Source organism: Schistocerca nitens, chromosome 12, assembly GCF_023898315.1.
Source record: "Schistocerca nitens isolate TAMUIC-IGC-003100 chromosome 12, iqSchNite1.1, whole genome shotgun sequence".
In the NCBI taxonomy this organism is placed as follows: Eukaryota; Metazoa; Arthropoda; class Insecta; order Orthoptera; family Acrididae; genus Schistocerca; species Schistocerca nitens.
This window is the reverse complement of record NC_064625.1, coordinates 182,489,663-182,512,262: the sequence shown is the minus strand read 5'-3', so window position 1 is coordinate 182,512,262 and position 22,600 is coordinate 182,489,663.

Genomic DNA, 22,600 nt, shown 5'->3' with positions numbered 1-22,600 from the left:
AGTGCAGGTTTACTCTATCCCTTGGACCTTCCCATTGACAATGAAACACAGAAATCGCATCGGAATTGAATATAAAAGGCACAATACCACTTAAGTACAAGAAGAGTGAGTCTCCTAAGAGTTTGTGGTTTGAGCGGCTCCCGGGAGACCAGTATTGGATTCCGATGCACCAGTGCATGTTTACTGTATCCCTTGGACCTTCACATTGACGATGAAACACAGAAATCGCATCGTAATTGAATATAAAAGGCACAGTGCCGACATAAGTACAAGAAGAGTGAGTCTCCTAAGAGTTTGTGCTTTGAGCGGCTCCTGGGAGACCAGTATTGGATTCCGATGCACCAGTGCAGGTTTACTGTATCCCTTGGACCTTCACATTGACGATGAAACACAGAAATCGGATCGGAATTGAATATAAAAGGCACAGTGCCGACTTAAGTACAAGAAGAGTGAATATTCTCAGAGTTTGTGCTTTGAGCGGCTCCTGGGAGACCAGTATTGGATTCCGATGCACCAGTGCGGGTTTACTGTATCCCTTGGACCTTCACATTGACGATGAAACACAGAAATCGCATCGTAATTGAATATAAAAGGCACAGTGCCGACATAAGTACAAGAAGAGTGAGTCTCCTAAGAGTTTGTGGTTTGAGCGGCTCCTGGGAGACCAGTATTGGATTCCGATGCACCAGTGCATGTTTACTGTATCCCTTGGACCTTCACATTGACGATGAAACACAGAAATCGCATCGTAATTGAATATAAAAGGCACAGTGCCGACATAAGTACAAGAAGAGTGAGTCTCCTAAGAGTTTGTGGTTTGAGCGGCTCCTGGGAGACCAGTATTGGATTCCGATGCACCAGTGCATGTTTACTGTATCCCTTGGACCTTCACATTGACGATGAAACACAGAAATCGCATCGTAATTGAATATAAAAGGCACAGTGCCGACATAAGTACAAGAAGAGTGAGTCTCCTAAGAGTTTGTGGTTTGAGCGGCTCCTGGGAGACCAGTATTGGATTCCGATGCACCAGTGCATGTTTACTGTATCCCTTGGACCTTCACATTGACGATGAAACACAGAAATCGCATCGGAATTGAATATAAAAGGCACAGTGCCGACTTAAGTACAAGAAGAGTGAGTCTCCTAAGAGTTTGTGGTTTGAGCGGCTCCCGGGAGACCAGTATTGGATTCCGATGCACCAGTGCATGTTTACTGTATCCCTTGGACCTTCACATTGACGATGAAACACAGAAATCGCATCGTAATTGAATATAAAAGGCACAGTGCCGACATAAGTACAAGAAGAGTGAGTCTCCTAAGAGTTTGTGGTTTGAGCGGCTCCTGGGAGACCAGTATTGGATTCCGATGCACCAGTGCATGTTTACTGTATCCCTTGGACCTTCACATTGACGATGAAGCACAGAAATCGCATCGGAATTGAATATAAAAGGCACAGTGCCGACGTAAGTACAAGAAGAGTGAGTCTCCTAAGAGTTTGTGGTTTGAGCGGCTCCTGGGAGACCAGTATTGGATTCCGATGCACCAGTGCATGTTTACTGTATCCCTTGGACCTTCACATTGACGATGAAACACAGAAATCGCATCGGAATTGAATATAAAAGGCACAGTGCCGACTTAAGTACAAGAAGAGTGAGTCTCCTAAGAGTTTGTGGTTTGAGCGGCTCCTGGGAGACCAGTATTGGATTCCGATGCACCAGTGCATGTTTACTGTATCCCTTGGACCTTCACATTGACGATGAAACACAGAAATCGCATCGTAATTGAATATAAAAGGCACAGTGCCGACATAAGTACAAGAAGAGTGAGTCTCCTAAGAGTTTGTGGTTTGAGCGGCTCCTGGGAGACCAGTATTGGATTCCGATGCACCAGTGCATGTTTACTGTATCCCTTGGACCTTCACATTGACGATGAAACACAGAAATCGCATCGGAATTGAATATAAAAGGCACAGTGCCGACATAAGTACAAGAAGAGTGAGTCTCCTAAGAGTTTGTGGTTTGAGCGGCTCCCGGGAGACCAGTATTGGATTCCGATGCACCAGTGCATGTTTACTGTATCCCTTGGACCTTCACATTGACGATGAAACACAGAAATCGCATCGGAATTGAATATAAAAGGCACAGTGCCGACTTAAGTACAAGAAGAGTGAGTCTCCTAAGAGTTTGTGGTTTGAGCGGCTCCTGGGAGACCAGTATTGGATTCCGATGCACCAGTGCATGTTTACTGTATCCCTTGGACCTTCACATTGACGATGAAACACAGAAATCGCATCGTAATTGAATATAAAAGGCACAGTGCCGACATAAGTACAAGAAGAGTGAGTCTCCTAAGAGTTTGTGGTTTGAGCGGCTCCTGGGAGACCAGTATTGGATTCCGATGCACCAGTGCATGTTTACTGTATCCCTTGGACCTTCACATTGACGATGAAACACAGAAATCGCATCGTAATTGAATATAAAAGGCACAGTGCCGACATAAGTACAAGAAGAGTGAGTCTCCTAAGAGTTTGTGGTTTGAGCGGCTCCCGGGAGACCAGTATTGGATTCCGATGCACCAGTGCATGTTTACTGTATCCCTTGGACCTTCACATTGACGATGAAACACAGAAATCGCATCGTAATTGAATATAAAAGGCACAGTGCCGACATAAGTACAAGAAGAGTGAGTCTCCTAAGAGTTTGTGGTTTGAGCGGCTCCTGGGAGACCAGTATTGGATTCCGATGCACCAGTGCATGTTTACTGTATCCCTTGGACCTTCACATTGACGATGAAACACAGAAATCGCATCGGAATTGAATATAAAAGGCACAGTGCCGACTTAAGTACAAGAAGAGTGAGTCTCCTAAGAGTTTGTGGTTTGAGCGGCTCCCGGGAGACCAGTATTGGATTCCGATGCACCAGTGCATGTTTACTGTATCCCTTGGACCTTCACATTGACGATGAAACACAGAAATCGCATCGTAATTGAATATAAAAGGCACAGTGGCGACATAAGTACAAGAAGAGTGAGTCTCCTAAGAGTTTGTGGTTTGAGCGGCTCCTGGGAGACCAGTATTGGATTCCGATGCACCAGTGCATGTTTACTGTATCCCTTGGACCTTCACATTGACGATGAAACACAGAAATCGCATCGGAATTGAATATAAAAGGCACAGTGCCGACTTAAGTACAAGAAGAGTGAGTCTCCTAAGAGTTTGTGCTTTGAGCGGCTCCTGGGAGACCAGTATTGGATTCCGATGCACCAGTGCGGGTTTACTGTATCCCTTGGACCTTCACATTGACGATGAAACACAGAAATCGCATCGTAATTGAATATAAAAGGCACAGTGCCGACATAAGTACAAGAAGAGTGAGTCTCCTAAGAGTTTGTGGTTTGAGCGGCTCCCGGGAGACCAGTATTGGATTCCGATGCACCAGTGCATGTTTACTGTATCCCTTGGACCTTCACATTGACGATGAAACACAGAAATCGCATCGGAATTGAATATAAAAGGCACAGTGCCGACTTAAGTACAAGAAGAGTGAGTCTCCTAAGAGTTTGTGGTTTGAGCGGCTCCCGGGAGACCAGTATTGGATTCCGATGCACCAGTGCATGTTTACTGTATCCCTTGGACCTTCACATTGACGATGAAACACAGAAATCGCATCGTAATTGAATATAAAAGGCACAGTGCCGACATAAGTACAAGAAGAGTGAGTCTCCTAAGAGTTTGTGGTTTGAGCGGCTCCCGGGATACCAGTATTGGATTCCGATGCACCAGTGCATGTTTACTGTATCCCTTGGACCTTCACATTGACGATGAAACACAGAAATCGCATCGTAATTGAATATAAAAGGCACAGTGCCGACATAAGTACAAGAAGAGTGAGTCTCCTAAGAGTTTGTGGTTTGAGCGGCTCCTGGGAGACCAGTATTGGATTCCGATGCACCAGTGCATGTTTACTGTATCCCTTGGACCTTCACATTGACGATGAAACACAGAAATCGCATCGGAATTGAATATAAAAGGCACAGTGCCGACTTAAGTACAAGAAGAGTGAGTCTCCTAAGAGTTTGTGCTTTGAGCGGCTCCTGGGAGACCAGTATTGGATTCCGATGCACCAGTGCATGTTTACTGTATCCCTTGGACCTTCACATTGACGATGAAACACAGAAATCGCATCGGAATTGAATATAAAAGGCACAGTGCCGACTTAAGTACAAGAAGAGTGAGTCTCCTAAGAGTTTGTGCTTTGAGCGGCTCCTGGGAGACCAGTATTGGATTCCGATGCACCAGTGCTGGTTTACTCTATCCGTTGGACCTTCACATTGACGATGAAACACAGAAATCGCATCGGAATTGAATATAAAAAGCACAATACCGACTTAAGTACAAGAAGAGTGAGTCTCCTAAGAGATTGTGGTTTGAGCGGGTCCTGGGAGACCAGTATTGGATTCCGATGCACCAGTGCAGGTTTACTGTATCCCTTGGACCTTCACATTGACGATGAAACACAGAAATCGGATCGGAATTGAATATAAAAGGCACAGTGCCGACTTAAGTACAAGAAGAGTGAATATTCTCAGAGTTTGTGCTTTGAGCGGCTCCTGGGAGGCCAGTATTGGATTCCGTTGCACCAGTGCAATTTTACTCTATCCCTTGGACCTTCCCATTGACAATGAAACACAGAAATCGCATCGGAATTGAATATGAAAGGCACAATACCACTTAAGTACAAGAAGAGTGAGTCTCCTAAGAGTTTGTGGTTTGAGCGGCTCCCGGGAGACCAGTATTAGATTCCGATGCACCAGTGCATGTTTACTGTATCCCTTGGACCTTCACATTGACGATGAAACACAGAAATCGCATCGTAATTGAATATAAAAGGCACAGTGCCGACATAAGTACAAGAAGAGTGAGTCTCCTAAGAGTTTGTGGTTTGAGCGGCTCCTGGGAGACCAGTATTGGATTCCGATGCACCAGTGCATGTTTACTGTATCCCTTGGACCTTCACATTGACGATGAAACACAGAAATCGCATCGGAATTGAATATAAAAGGCACAGTGCCGACTTAAGTACAAGAAGAGTGAGTCTCCTAAGAGTTTGTGCTTTGAGCGGCTCCTGGGAGACCAGTATTGGATTCCGATGCACCAGTGCAGGTTTACTGTATCCCTTGGACCTTCACATTGACGATGAAACACAGAAATCGGATCGGAATTGAATATAAAAGGCACAGTGCCGACTTAAGTACAAGAAGAGTGAATATTCTCAGAGTTTGTGCTTTGAGCGGCTCCTGGGAGGCCAGTATTGGATTCCGTTGCACCAGTGCAATTTTACTCTATCCCTTGGACCTTCCCATTGACAATGAAACACAGAAATCGCATCGGAATTGAATATAAAAGGCACAATACCACTTAAGTACAAGAAGAGTGAGTCTCCTAAGAGTTTGTGGTTTGAGCGGCTCCCGGGAGACCAGTATTAGATTCAGATGCACCAGTGCATGTTTACTGTATCCCTTGGACCTTCACATTGACGATGAAACACAGAAATCGCATCGTAATTGAATATAAAAGGCACAGTGCCGACATAAGTACAAGAAGAGTGAGTCTCCTAAGAGTTTGTGGTTTGAGCGGCTCCTGGGAGACCAGTATTGGATTCCGATGCACCAGTGCATGTTTACTGTATCCCTTGGACCTTCACATTGACGATGAAACACAGAAATCGCATCGGAATTGAATATAAAAGGCACAGTGCCGACTTAAGTACAAGAAGAGTGAGTCTCCTAAGAGTTTGTGCTTTGAGCGGCTCCTGGGAGACCAGTATTGGATTCCGATGCACCAGTGCAGGTTTACTGTATCCCTTGGACCTTCACATTGACGATGAAACACAGAAATCGGATCGGAATTGAATATAAAAGGCACAGTGCCGACTTAAGTACAAGAAGAGTGAATCTTCTCAGAGTTTGTGCTTTGAGCGGCTCCTGGGAGACCAGTATTGGATTCCGATGCACCAGTGCTGGTTTACTCTATCCCTTGGACCTTCACATTGACGATGAAACACAGAAATCGGATCGGAATTGAATATAAAAGGCACAGTGCCGACTTAAGTACAAGAAGAGTGAATATTCTCAGAGTTTGTGCTTTGAGCGGCTCCTGGGAGGCCAGTATTGGATTCCGTTGCACCAGTGCAATTTTACTCTATCCCTTGGACCTTCCCATTGACAATGAAACACAGAAATCGCATCGGAATTGAATATAAAAGGCACAATACCACTTAAGTACAAGAAGAGTGAGTCTCCTAAGAGTTTGTGGTTTGAGCGGCTCCCGGGAGCCCAGTATTAGATTCCGATGCACCAGTGCATGTTTACTGTATCCCTTGGACCTTCACATTGACGATGAAACACAGAAATCGCATCGTAATTGAATATAAAAGGCACAGTGCCGACATAAGTACAAGAAGAGTGAGTCTCCTAAGAGTTTGTGGTTTGAGCGGCTCCTGGGAGACCAGTATTGGATTCCGATGCACCAGTGCATGTTTACTGTATCCCTTGGACCTTCACATTGACGATGAAACACAGAAATCGCATCGGAATTGAATATAAAAGGCACAGTGCCGACTTAAGTACAAGAAGAGTGAGTCTCCTAAGAGTTTGTGCTTTGAGCGGCTCCTGGGAGACCAGTATTGGATTCCGATGCACCAGTGCAGGTTTACTGTATCCCTTGGACCTTCACATTGACGATGAAACACAGAAATCGGATCGGAATTGAATATAAAAGGCACAGTGCCGACTTAAGTACAAGAAGAGTGAATCTTCTCAGAGTTTGTGCTTTGAGCGGCTCCTGGGAGACCAGTATTGGATTCCGATGCACCAGTGCTGGTTTACTCTATCCCTTGGACCTTCACATTGACGATGAAACACAGAAATCGCATCGGAATTGAATATAAAAAGCACAGTGCTGACTTATGTACAAGAAGAGTGAATCTTCTCAGAGTTTGTGCTTTGAGCGGCTCCTGGGAGACCAGTATTGGATTCCGATGCACCAGTGCTGGTTTACTCTATCCCTTGGACCTTCACATTGACGATGAAACACAGAAATCGCATCGCAATTGAATATAAAAAGCACAATACCGACTTAAGTACAAGAAGAGTGAGTCTCCTAAGAGATTGTGGTTTGAGCGGGTCCTGGGAGACCAGTATTGGATTCCGATGCACCAGTGCAGGTTTACTGTATCCCTTGGACCTTCACATTGACGATGAAACACAGAAATCGGATCGGAATTGAATATAAAAGGCACAGTGCCGACTTAAGTACAAGAAGAGTGAATATTCTCAGAGTTTGTGGTTTGAGCGGCTCCTGGGAGACCAGTATTGGATTCCGATGCACCAGTGCAGGTTTACTGTATCCCTTGGACCTTCACATTGACGATGAAACACAGAAATCGCATCGCAATTGAATATAAAAGGCACAGTGCCGACATAAGTACAAGAAGAGTGAGTCTCCTAAGAGTTTGTGGTTTGAGCGGCTCCTGGGAGACCAGTATTGGATTCCGATGCACCAGTGCATGTTTACTGTATCCCTTGGACCTTCACATTGACGATGAAACACAGAAATCGCATCGTAATTGAATATAAAAGGCACAGTGCCGACATAAGTACAAGAAGAGTGAGTCTCCTAAGAGTTTGTGGTTTGAGCGGCTCCTGGGAGACCAGTATTGGATTCCGATGCACCAGTGCATGTTTACTGTATCCCTTGGACCTTCACATTGACGATGAAACACAGAAATCGCATCGGAATTGAATATAAAAGGCACAGTGCCGACTTAAGTACAAGAGGAGTGAGTCTCCTAAGAGTTTGTGCTTTGAGCGGCTCCTGGGAGACCAGTATTGGATTCCGATGCACCAGTGCATGTTTACTGTATCCCTTGGACCTTCACATTGACAATGAAACACAGAAATCGGATCGGAATTGAATATAAAAAGCACAATACCGACTTAAGTACAAGAAGAGTGAGTCTCCTAAGAGATTGTGGTTTGAGCGGCTCCTGGGAGACCAGTATTGGATTCCGATGCACCAGTGCAGGTTTACTGTATCCCTTGGACCTTCACATTGACGATGAAACACAGAAATCGCATCGCAATTGAATATAAAAGGCACAGTGCCGACATAAGTACAAGAAGAGTGAGTCTCCTAAGAGTTTGTGGTTTGAGCGGCTCCTGGGAGACCAGTATTGGATTCCGATGCACCAGTGCATGTTTACTGTATCCCTTGGACCTTCACATTGACGATGAAACACAGAAATCGCATCGCAATTGAATATAAAAGGCACAGTGCTGACTTATGTACAAGAAGAGTAAATCTTCTCAGAGTTTGTGCTTTGAGCGGCTCCTGGGAGACCAGTATTGGATTCCGATGCACCAGTGCAGGTTTACTGTATCCCTTGGACCTTCACATTGACGATGAAACACAGAAATCGCATCGCAATTGAATATAAAAGGCACAGTGCCGACATAAGTACAAGAAGAGTGAGTCTCCTAAGAGTTTGTGGTTTGAGCGGCTCCTGGGAGACCAGTATTGGATTCCGATGCACCAGTGCATGTTTACTGTATCCCTTGGACCTTCACATTGACGATGAAACACAGAAATCGCATCGTAATTGAATATAAAAGGCACAGTGCCGACATAAGTACAAGAAGAGTGAGTCTCCTAAGAGTTTGTGGTTTGAGCGGCTCCTGGGAGACCAGTATTGGATTCCGATGCACCAGTGCATGTTTACTGTATCCCTTGGACCTTCACATTGACGATGAAACACAGAAATCGCATCGGAATTGAATATAAAAGGCACAGTGCCGACTTAAGTACAAGAGGAGTGAGTCTCCTAAGAGTTTGTGCTTTGAGCGGCTCCTGGGAGACCAGTATTGGATTCCGATGCACCAGTGCATGTTTACTGTATCCCTTGGACCTTCACATTGACAATGAAACACAGAAATCGCATCGCAATTGAATATAAAAGGCACAGTGCTGACTTAAGTACAAGAAGAGTGAGTCTCCTAAGAGTTTGTGCTTTGAGCGGCTCCTGGGAGACCAGTATTGGATTCCGATGCACCAGTGCATGTTTACTGTATCCCTTGGACCTTCACATTGACGATGAAACACAGAAATCGCATCGTAATTGAATATAAAAGGCACAGTGCCGACATAAGTACAAGAAGAGTGAGTCTCCTAAGAGTTTGTGGTTTGAGCGGCTCCTGGGAGACCAGTATTGGATTCCGATGCACCAGTGCATGTTTACTGTATCCCTTGGACCTTCACATTGACAATGAAACACAGAAATCGCATCGCAATTGAATATAAAAGGCACAGTGCTGACTTAAGTACAAGAAGAGTGAGTCTCCTAAGAGTTTGTGCTTTGAGCGGCTCCTGGGAGACCAGTATTGGATTCCGATGCACCAGTGCATGTTTACTGTATCCCTTGGACCTTCACATTGACGATGAAACACAGAAATCGCATCGTAATTGAATATAAAAGGCACAGTGCCGACATAAGTACAAGAAGAGTGAGTCTCCTAAGAGTTTGTGGTTTGAGCGGCTCCTGGGAGACCAGTATTGGATTCCGATGCACCAGTGCATGTTTACTGTATCCCTTGGACCTTCACATTGACGATGAAACACAGAAATCGCATCGTAATTGAATATGAAAGGCACAGTGCCGACATAAGTACAAGAAGAGTGAGTCTCCTAAGAGTTTGTGCTTTGAGCGGCTCCTGGGAGACCAGTATTGGATTCCGATGCACCAGTGCATGTTTACTGTATCCCTTGGACCTTCACATTGACAATGAAACACAGAAATCGCATCGCAATTGAATATAAAAGGCACAGTGCTGACTTAAGTACAAGAAGAGTGAGTCTCCTAAGAGTTTGTGCTTTGAGCGGCTCCTGGGAGACCAGTATTGGATTCCGATGCACCAGTGCATGTTTACTGTATCCCTTGGACCTTCACATTGACGATGAAACACAGAAATCGCATCGTAATTGAATATAAAAGGCACAGTGCCGACATAAGTACAAGAAGAGTGAGTCTCCTAAGAGTTTGTGGTTTGAGCGGCTCCTGGGAGACCAGTATTGGATTCCGATGCACCAGTGCATGTTTACTGTATCCCTTGGACCTTCACATTGACGATGAAACACAGAAATCGCATCGGAATTGAATATAAAAGGCACAGTGCCGACATAAGTACAAGAAGAGTGAGTCTCCTAAGAGTTTGTGGTTTGAGCGGCTCCTGGGAGACCAGTATTGGATTCCGATGCACCAGTGCATGTTTACTGTATCCCTTGGACCTTCACATTGACAATGAAACACAGAAATCGCATCGGAATTGAATATAAAAGGCACAGTGCCGACTTAAGTACAAGAGGAGTGAGTCTCCTAAGAGTTTGTGCTTTGAGCGGCTCCTGGGAGACCAGTATTGGATTCCGATGCACCAGTGCATGTTTACTGTATCCCTTGGACCTTCACATTGACAATGAAACACAGAAATCGCATCGCAATTGAATATAAAAGGCACAGTGCTGACTTAAGTACAAGAAGAGTGAGTCTCCTAAGAGTTTGTGCTTTGAGCGGCTCCTGGGAGACCAGTATTGGATTCCGATGCACCAGTGCATGTTTACTGTATCCCTTGGACCTTCACATTGACGATGAAACACAGAAATCGCATCGGAATTGAATATAAAAGGCACAGTGCCGACTTAAGTACAAGAGGAGTGAGTCTCCTAAGAGTTTGTGCTTTGAGCGGCTCCTGGGAGACCAGTATTGGATTCCGATGCACCAGTGCATGTTTACTGTATCCCTTGGACCTTCACATTGACGATGAAACACAGAAATCGCATCGCAATTGAATATAAAAGGCACAGTGCTGACTTATGTACAAGAAGAGTAAATCTTCTCAGAGTTTGTGCTTTGAGCGGCTCCTGGGAGACCAGTATTGGATTCCGATGCACCAGTGCATGTTTACTGTATCCCTTGGACCTTCACATTGACGATGAAACACAGAAATCGCATCGTAATTGAATATAAAAGGCACAGTGCCGACATAAGTACAAGAAGAGTGAGTCTCCTAAGAGTTTGTGGTTTGAGCGGCTCCTGGGGGACCAGTATTGGATTCCGATGCACCAGTGCATGTTTACTGTATCCCTTGGACCTTCACATTGACGATGAAACACAGAAATCGCATCGGAATTGAATATAAAAGGCACAGTGCCGACTTAAGTACAAGAGGAGTGAGTCTCCTAAGAGTTTGTGCTTTGAGCGGCTCCTGGGAGACCAGTATTGGATTCCGATGCACCAGTGCATGTTTACTGTATCCCTTGGACCTTCACATTGACAATGAAACACAGAAATCGGATCGGAATTGAATATAAAAAGCACAATACCGACTTAAGTACAAGAAGAGTGAGTCTCCTAAGAGATTGTGGTTTGAGCGGCTCCTGGGAGACCAGTATTGGATTCCGATGCACCAGTGCAGGTTTACTGTATCCCTTGGACCTTCACATTGACGATGAAACACAGAAATCGCATCGGAATTGAATATAAAAAGCACAATACCGACTTAAGTACAAGAAGAGTGAGTCTCCTAAGAGATTGTGGTTTGAGCGGCTCCTGGGAGACCAGTATTGGATTCCGATGCACCAGTGCAGGTTTACTGTATCCCTTGGAACTTCACATTGACAATGAAACACAGAAATCGCATCGCAATTGAATATAAAAGGCACAGTGCTGACTTATGTACAAGAAGAGTAAATCTTCTCAGAGTTTGTGCTTTGAGCGGCTCCTGGGAGACCAGTATTGGATTCCGATGCACCAGTGCAGGTTTACTGTATCCCTTGGACCTTCACATTGACAATGAAACACAGAAATCGGATCGGAATTGAATATAAAAAGCACAATACCGACTTAAGTACAAGAAGAGTGAGTCTCCTAAGAGATTGTGGTTTGAGCGGCTCCTGGGAGACCAGTATTGGATTCCGATGCACCAGTGCAGGTTTACTGTATCCCTTGGACCTTCACATTGACAATGAAACACAGAAATCGCATCGCAATTGAATATAAAAGGCACAGTGCTGACTTATGTACAAGAAGAGTAAATCTTCTCAGAGTTTGTGCTTTGAGCGGCTCCTGGGAGACCAGTATTGGATTCCGATGCACCAGTGCAGGTTTACTGTATCCCTTGGACCTTCACATTGACAATGAAACACAGAAATCGGATCGGAATTGAATATAAAAAGCACAATACCGACTTAAGTACAAGAAGAGTGAGTCTCCTAAGAGATTGTGGTTTGAGCGGCTCCTGGGAGACCAGTATTGGATTCCGATGCACCAGTGCAGGTTTACTGTATCCCTTGGACCTTCACATTGACAATGAAACACAGAAATCGCATCGCAATTGAATATAAAAGGCACAGTGCTGACTTATGTACAAGAAGAGTAAATCTTCTCAGAGTTTGTGCTTTGAGCGGCTCCTGGGAGACCAGTATTGGATTCCGATGCACCAGTGCAGGTTTACTGTATCCCTTGGACCTTCACATTGACAATGAAACACAGAAATCGGATCGGAATTGAATATAAAAAGCACAATACCGACTTAAGTACAAGAAGAGTGAGTCTCCTAAGAGATTGTGGTTTGAGCGGCTCCTGGGAGACCAGTATTGGATTCCGATGCACCAGTGCAGGTTTACTGTATCCCTTGGACCTTCACATTGACAATGAAACACAGAAATCGCATCGCAATTGAATATAAAAGGCACAGTGCTGACTTATGTACAAGAAGAGTAAATCTTCTCAGAGTTTGTGCTTTGAGCGGCTCCTGGGAGACCAGTATTGGATTCCGATGCACCAGTGCAGGTTTACTGTATCCCTTGGACCTTCACATTGACAATGAAACACAGAAATCGGATCGGAATTGAATATAAAAAGCACAATACCGACTTAAGTACAAGAAGAGTGAGTCTCCTAAGAGATTGTGGTTTGAGCGGCTCCTGGGAGACCAGTATTGGATTCCGATGCACCAGTGCATGTTTACTGTATCCCTTGGACCTTCACATTGACGATGAAACACAGAAATCGCATCGCAATTGAATATAAAAGGCACAGTGCTGACTTATGTACAAGAAGAGTAAATCTTCTCAGAGTTTGTGCTTTGAGCGGCTCCTGGGAGACCAGTATTGGATTCCGATGCACCAGTGCAGGTTTACTGTATCCCTTGGACCTTCACATTGACAATGAAACACAGAAATCGGATCGGAATTGAATATAAAAAGCACAATACCGACTTAAGTACAAGAAGAGTGAGTCTCCTAAGAGATTGTGGTTTGAGCGGCTCCTGGGAGACCAGTATTGGATTCCGATGCACCAGTGCAGGTTTACTGTATCCCTTGGACCTTCACATTGACGATGAAACACAGAAATCGCATCGCAATTGAATATAAAAGGCACAGTGCTGACTTATGTACAAGAAGAGTAAATCTTCTCAGAGTTTGTGCTTTGAGCGGCTCCTGGGAGACCAGTATTGGATTCCGATGCACCAGTGCAGGTTTACTGTATCCCTTGGACCTTCACATTGACAATGAAACACAGAAATCGGATCGGAATTGAATATAAAAAGCACAATACCGACTTAAGTACAAGAAGAGTGAGTCTCCTAAGAGATTGTGGTTTGAGCGGCTCCTGGGAGACCAGTATTGGATTCCGATGCACCAGTGCATGTTTACTGTATCCCTTGGACCTTCACATTGACAATGAAACACAGAAATCGCATCGGAATTGAATATAAAAAGCACAATACCGACTTAAGTACAAGAAGAGTGAGTCTCCTAAGAGATTGTGGTTTGAGCGGCTCCTGGGAGACCAGTATTGGATTCCGATGCACCAGTGCAGGTTTACTGTATCCCTTGGACCTTCACATTGACAATGAAACACAGAAATCGCATCGCAATTGAATATAAAAGGCACAGTGCTGACTTATGTACAAGAAGAGTAAATCTTCTCAGAGTTTGTGCTTTGAGCGGCTCCTGGGAGACCAGTATTGGATTCCGATGCACCAGTGCAGGTTTACTGTATCCCTTGGACCTTCACATTGACGATGAAACACAGAAATCGCATCGCAATTGAATATAAAAGGCACAGTGCTGACTTATGTACAAGAAGAGTAAATCTTCTCAGAGTTTGTGTTTCGAGCGGCTCCTGGGAGACCAGTATTGGATTCCGATGCACCAGTGCAGGTTTACTGTATCCCTTGGACCTTCACATTGACAATGAAACACAGAAATCGGATCGGAATTGAATATAAAAAGCACAATACCGACTTAAGTACAAGAAGAGTGAGTCTCCTAAGAGATTGTGGTTTGAGCGGCTCCTGGGAGACCAGTATTGGATTCCGATGCACCAGTGCATGTTAACTGTATCCCTTGGACCTTCACATTGACAATGAAACACAGAAATCGCATCGGAATTGAATATAAAAAGCACAATACCGACTTAAGTACAAGAAGAGTGAGTCTCCTAAGAGATTGTGGTTTGAGCGGCTCCTGGGAGACCAGTATTGGATTCCGATGCACCAGTGCAGGTTTACTGTATCCCTTGGACCTTCACATTGACAATGAAACACAGAAATCGGATCGGAATTGAATATAAAAAGCACAATACCGACTTAAGTACAAGAAGAGTGAGTCTCCTAAGAGATTGTGGTTTGAGCGGCTCCTGGGAGACCAGTATTGGATTCCGATGCACCAGTGCAGGTTTACTGTATCCCTTGGACCTTCACATTGACAATGAAACACAGAAATCGCATCGCAATTGAATATAAAAGGCACAGTGCTGACTTATGTACAAGAAGAGTAAATCTTCTCAGAGTTTGTGCTTTGAGCGGCTCCTGGGAGACCAGTATTGGATTCCGATGCACCAGTGCAGGTTTACTGTATCCCTTGGACCTTCACATTGACGATGAAACACAGAAATCGCATCGCAATTGAATATAAAAGGCACAGTGCTGACTTATGTACAAGAAGAGTAAATCTTCTCAGAGTTTGTGCTTTGAGCGGCTCCTGGGAGACCAGTATTGGATTCCGATGCACCAGTGCAGGTTTACTGTATCCCTTGGACCTTCACATTGACAATGAAACACAGAAATCGGATCGGAATTGAATATAAAAAGCACAATACCGACTTAAGTACAAGAAGAGTGAGTCTCCTAAGAGATTGTGGTTTGAGCGGCTCCTGGGAGACCAGTATTGGATTCCGATGCACCAGTGCATGTTTACTGTATCCCTTGGACCTTCACATTGACAATGAAACACAGAAATCGCATCGGAATTGAATATAAAAAGCACAATACCGACTTAAGTACAAGAAGAGTGAGTCTCCTAAGAGATTGTGGTTTGAGCGGCTCCTGGGAGACCAGTATTGGATTCCGATGCACCAGTGCAGGTTTACTGTATCCCTTGGACCTTCACATTGACAATGAAACACAGAAATCGCATCGCAATTGAATATAAAAGGCACAGTGCTGACTTATGTACAAGAAGAGTAAATCTTCTCAGAGTTTGTGCTTTGAGCGGCTCCTGGGAGACCAGTATTGGATTCCGATGCACCAGTGCAGGTTTACTGTATCCCTTGGACCTTCACATTGACAATGAAACACAGAAATCGCATCGGAATTGAATATAAAAAGCACAATACCGACTTAAGTACAAGAAGAGTGAGTCTCCTAAGAGATTGTGGTTTGAGCGGCTCCTGGGAGACCAGTATTGGATTCCGATGCACCAGTGCATGTTTACTGTATCCCTTGGACCTTCACATTGACAATGAAACACAGAAATCGCATCGGAATTGAATATAAAAAGCACAATACCGACTTAAGTACAAGAAGAGTGAGTCTCCTAAGAGATTGTGGTTTGAGGGGCTCCTGGGAGACCAGTATTGGATTCCGATGCACCAGTGCATGTTTACTGTATCCCTTGGACCTTCACATTGACAATGAAACACAGAAATCGCATCGGAATTGAATATAAAAAGCACAATACCGACTTATGTACAAGAAGAGTGAGTCTCCTAAGAGATTGTGGTTTGAGCGGCTCCTGGGAGACCAGTATTGGATTCCGATGCACCAGTGCATGTTTACTGTATCCCTTGGACCTTCACATTGACAATGAAACACAGAAATCGCATCGGAATTGAATATAAAAAGCACAATACCGACTTATGTACAAGAAGAGTGAGTCTCCTAAGAGATTGTGCTTTGAGCGGCTCCTGGGAGACCAGTATTGGATTCCGATGCACCAGTGCAGGTTTACTGTATCCCTTGGACCTTCACATTGACAATGAAACACAGAAATCGCATCGCAATTGAATATAAAAGGCACAGTGCTGACTTATGTACAAGAAGAGTAAATCTTCTCAGAGTTTGTGCTTTGAGCGGCTCCTGGGAGACCAGTATTGGATTCCGATGCACCAGTGCAGGTTTACTGTATCCCTTGGACCTTCACATTGACAATGAAACACAGAAATCGGATCGGAATTGAATATAAAAAGCACAATACCGACTTAAGTACAAGAAGAGTGAGTCTCCTAAGAGATTGTGGTTTGAGCGGCTCCTGGGAGACCAGTATTGGATTCCGATGCACCAGTGCATGTTTACTGTATCCCTTGGACCTTCACATTGACAATGAAACACAGAAATCGCATCGGAATTGAATATAAAAAGCACAATACCGACTTAAGTACAAGAAGAGTGAGTCTCCTAAGAGATTGTGGTTTGAGCGGCTCCTGGGAGACCAGTATTGGATTCCGATGCACCAGTGCAGGTTTACTGTATCCCTTGGACCTTCACATTGACAATGAAACACAGAAATCGCATCGCAATTGAATATAAAAGGCACAGTGCTGACTTATGTACAAGAAGAGTAAATCTTCTCAGAGTTTGTGCTTTGAGCGGCTCCTGGGAGACCAGTATTGGATTCCGATGCACCAGTGCAGGTTTACTGTATCCCTTGGACCTTCACATTGACGATGAAACACAGAAATCGCATCGCAATTGAATATAAAAGGCACAGTGCTGACTTATGTACAAGAAGAGTAAATCTTCTCAGAGTTTGTGCTTTGAGCGGCTCCTGGGAGACCAGTATTGGATTCCGATGCACCAGTGCAGGTTTACTGTATCCCTTGGACCTTCACATTGACAATGAAACACAGAAATCGGATCGGAATTGAATATAAAAAGCACAATACCGACTTAAGTACAAGAAGAGTGAGTCTCCTAAGAGATTGTGGTTTGAGCGGCTCCTGGGAGACCAGTATTGGATTCCGATGCACCAGTGCATGTTTACTGTATCCCTTGGACCTTCACATTGACAATGAAACACAGAAATCGCATCGGAATTGAATATAAAAAGCACAATACCGACTTAAGTACAAGAAGAGTGAGTCTCCTAAGAGATTGTGGTTTGAGCGGCTCCTGGGAGACCAGTATTGGATTCCGATGCACCAGTGCAGGTTTACTGTATCCCTTGGACCTTCACATTGACAATGAAACACAGAAATCGCATCGCAATTGAATATAAAAGGCACAGTGCTGACTTATGTACAAGAAGAGTAAATCTTCTCAGAGTTTGTGCTTTGAGCGGCTCCTGGGAGACCAGTATTGGATTCCGATGCACCAGTGCAGGTTTACTGTATCCCTTGGACCTTCACATTGACAATGAAACACAGAAATCGCATCGCAATTGAATATAAAAGGCACAGTGCTGACTTATGTACAAGAAGAGTAAATCTTCTCAGAGTTTGTGTTTTGAGCGGCTCCTGGGAGACCAGTATTGGATTCCGATGCACCAGTGCAGGTTTACTGTATCCCTTGGACCTTCACATTGACAATGAAACACAGAAATCGGATCGGAATTGAATATAAAAAGCACAATACCGACTTAAGTACAAGAAGAGTGAGTCTCCTAAGAGATTGTGGTTTGAGCGGCTCCTGGGAGACCAGTATTGGATTCCGATGCACCAGTGCATGTTTACTGTATCCCTTGGACCTTCACATTGACAATGAAACACAGAAATCGCATCGGAATTGAATATAAAAAGCACAATACCGACTTAAGTACAAGAAGAGTGAGTCTCCTAAGAGATTGTGGTTTGAGCGGCTCCTGGGAGACCAGTATTGGATTCCGATGCACCAGTGCAGGTTTACTGTATCCCTTGGACCTTCACATTGACGATGAAACACAGAAATCGCATCGCAATTGAATATAAAAGGCACAGTGCTGACTTATGTACAAGAAGAGTAAATCTTCTCAGAGTTTGTGCTTTGAGCGGCTCCTGGGAGACCAGTATTGGATTCCGATGCACCAGTGCAGGTTTACTGTATCCCTTGGACCTTCACATTGACGATGAAACACAGAAATCGCATCGGAATTGAATATAAAAAGCACAATACCGACTTAAGTACAAGAAGAGTGAGTCTCCTAAGAGATTGTGGTTTGAGCGGCTCCTGGGAGACCAGTATTGGATTCCGATGCACCAGTGCAGGTTTACTGTATCCCTTGGACCTTCACATTGACAATGAAACACAGAAATCGCATCGCAATTGAATATAAAAGGCACAGTGCTGACTTATGTACAAGAAGAGTAAATCTTCTCAGAGTTTGTGCTTTGAGCGGCACCTGGGAGACCAGTATTGGATTCCGATGCACCAGTGCAGGTTTACTGTATCCCTTGGACCTTCACATTGACAATGAAACACAGAAATCGGATCGGAATTGAATATAAAAAGCACAATACCGACTTAAGTACAAGAAGAGTGAGTCTCCTAAGAGATTGTGGTTTGAGCGGCTCCTGGGAGACCAGTATTGGATTCCGATGCACCAGTGCATGTTTACTGTATCCCTTGGACCTTCACATTGACAATGAAACACAGAAATCGGATCGGAATTGAATATAAAAAGCACAATACCGACTTAAGTACAAGAAGAGTGAGTCTCCTAAGAGATTGTGGTTTGAGCGGCTCCTGGGAGACCAGTATTGGATTCCGATGCACCAGTGCAGGTTTACTGTATCCCTTGGACCTTCACATTGACGATGAAACACAGAAATCGCATCGCAATTGAATATAAAAGGCACAGTGCTGACTTATGTACAAGAAGAGTAAATCTTCTCAGAGTTTGTGCTTTGAGCGGCTCCTGGGAGACCAGTATTGGATTCCGATGCACCAGTGCAGGTTTACTGTATCCCTTGGACCTTCACATTGACGATGAAACACAGAAATCGCATCGGAATTGAATATAAAAAGCACAATACCGACTTAAGTACAAGAAGAGTGAGTCTCCTAAGAGATTGTGGTTTGAGCGGCTCCTGGGAGACCAGTATTGGATTCCGATGCACCAGTGCAGGTTTACTGTATCCCTTGGACCTTCACATTGACGATGAAACACAGAAATCGCATCGCAATTGAATATAAAAGGCACAGTGCTGACTTATGTACAAGAAGAGTAAATCTTCTCAGAGTTTGTGCTTTGAGCGGCTCCTGGGAGACCAGTATTGGATTCCGATGCACCAGTGCAGGTTTACTCTATCCCTTGGACCTTCACATTGACGATGAAACACAGAAATCGCATCGGAATTGAATATAAAAAGCACAATACCGACTTAAGTACAAGAAGAGTGAGTCTCCTAAGAGATTGTGGTTTGAGCGGCTCCTGGGAGACCAGTATTGGATTCCGATGCACCAGTGCAGGTTTACTGTATCCCTTGGACCTTCACATTGACGATGAAACACAGAAATCGGATCGGAATTGAATATAAAAGGCACAGTGCCGACTTAAGTACAAGAAGAGTGAGTCTCCTAAGAGTTTGTGCTTTGAGCGGCTCCCGGGAGACCAGTATTGGATTCCGATGCACCAGTGCATGTTTACTGTATCCCTTGGACCTTCACATTGACGATGAAACACAGAAATCGCATCGTAATTGAATATAAAAGGCACAGTGCCGACATAAGTACAAGAAGAGTGAGTCTCCTAAGAGTTTGTGGTTTGAGCGGCTCCTGGGAGACCAGTATTGGATTCCGATGCACCAGTGCAGGTTTACTGTATCCCTTGGACCTTCACATTGACGATGAAACACAGAAATCGGATCGGAATTGAATATAAAAGGCACAGTGCCGACTTAAGTACAAGAAGAGTGAATATTCTCAGAGTTTGTGCTTTGAGCGGCTCCTGGGAGGCCAGTATTGGATTCCGTTGCACCAGTGCAATTTTACTCTATCCCTTGGACCTTCCCATTGACAATGAAACACAGAAATCGCATCGGAATTGAATATAAAAGGCACAATACCACTTAAGTACAAGAAGAGTGAGTCTCCTAAGAGTTTGTGGTTTGAGCGGCTCCCGGGAGACCAGTATTGGATTCCGATGCACCAGTGCATGTTTACTGTATCCCTTGGACCTTCACATTGACGATGAAACACAGAAATCGCATCGTAATTGAATATAAAAGGCACAGTGCCGACATAAGTACAAGAAGAGTGAGTCTCCTAAGAGTTTGTGGTTTGAGCGGCTCCTGGGAGACCAGTATTGGATTCCGATGCACCAGTGCATGTTTACTGTATCCCTTGGACCTTCACATTGACGATGAAACACAGAAATCGCATCGGAATTGAATATAAAAGGCACAGTGCCGACTTAAGTACAAGAAGAGTGAGTCTCCTAAGAGTTTGTGCTTTGAGCGGCTCCTGGGAGACCAGTATTGGATTCCGATGCACCAGTGCAGGTTTACTGTATCCCTTGGACCTTCACATTGACGATGAAACACAGAAATCGCATCGTAATTGAATATAAAAGGCACAGTGCCGACATAAGTACAAGAAGAGTGAGTCTCCTAAGAGTTTGTGCTTTGAGCGGCTCCTGGGAGACCAGAATTGGATTCCGATTCACCAGTGCAGGTTTACTGTATCCCTTGGACCTTCACATTGACGATGAAACACAGAAATCGCATCGTAATTGAATATAAAAGGCACAGTGCCGACATAAGTACAAGAAGAGTGAGTCTCCTAAGAGTTTGTGCTTTGAGCGGCTCCTGGGAGACCAGAATTGGATTCCGATTCACCAGTGCAGGTTTACTGTATCCCTTGGACCTTCACATTGACGATGAAACACAGAAATCGGATCGGAATTGAATATAAAACGCACAGTGCCGACTTAAGTACAAGAAGAGTGAATATTCTCAGAGTTTGTGCTTTGAGCGGCTCCTGGGAGGCCAGTATTGGATTCCGTTGCACCAGTGCAATTTTACTCTATCCCTTGGACCTTCCCATTGACAATGAAACACAGAAATCGCATCGGAATTGAATATAAAAGGCACAATACCACTAAAGTACAAGAAGAGTGAGTCTCCTAAGAGTTTGTGGTTTGAGCGGCTCCCGGGAGACCAGTATTGGATTCCGATGCACCAGTGCAGGTTTACTGTATCCCTTGGACCTTCACATTGACGATGAAACACAGAAATCGCATCGGAAATGAATATAAAAGGCACAGTGCCGACTTAAGTACAAGAAGAGTGAGTCTCCTAAGAGTATGTGCTTTGAGCGGCTCCTGGGAGACCAGAATTGGATTCCGATTCACCAGTGCAGGTTTACTGTATCCCTTGGACCTTCACATTGACGATGAAACACAGAAATCGCATCGGAATTGAATATAAAAGGCACAGTGCCGACTTAAGTACAAGAAGAGTGAGTCTCCTAAGAGTTTGTGCTTTGAGCGGCTCCTGGGAGACCAGAATTGGAGCCGGCCGAAGTGGCCGTGCGGTTAAAGGCGCTGCAGTCTGGAACCGCAGGACCGCTACGGTCGCAGGTTCGAATCCTGCCTCGGGCATGGATGTTTGTGATGTCCTTAGGTTAGTTAGGTTTATCTAGTTCTAAGTTCTAGGGGACTCATGACCTCAGCAGTTGAGTCCCATAGTGCTCAGAGCCATTTTGAGCCACCAGAATTGGATTCCGATGCACCAGTGCAGGTTTACTGTATCCCTTGGACCTTCACATTGACGATGAAACACAGAAATCGCATCGGAAATGAATATAAAAGGCACAGTGCCGACTTAAGTACAAGAAGAGTGAGTCTCCTAAGAGTTTGTGGTTTGAGCGGCTCCTGGGAGACCAGTATTGGATTCCGATGCACCAGTCCAGGTTTACTGTATCCCTTGGACCTTCACATTGACGATGCATCACAGAAATCGCATCGGAAATGAATATAAAAGGCACAGTGCCGACTTAAGTACAAGAAGAGTGAGTCTCCTAAGAGTTTGTGCTTTGAGCGGCTCCTGGGAGACCAGAATTGGATTCCGATTCACCAGTGCAGGTTTACTGTATCCCTTGGACCTTCACATTGACGATGAAACACAGAAATCGCATCGGAATTGAATATAAAAGGCACAGTGCCGACTTAAGTACAAGAAGAGTGAGTCTCCTAAGAGTTTGTGGTTTGAGCGGCTCCTGGGAGACCAGTATTGGATTCCGATGCACCAGTCCAGGTTTACTGTATCCCTTGGACCTTCACATTGA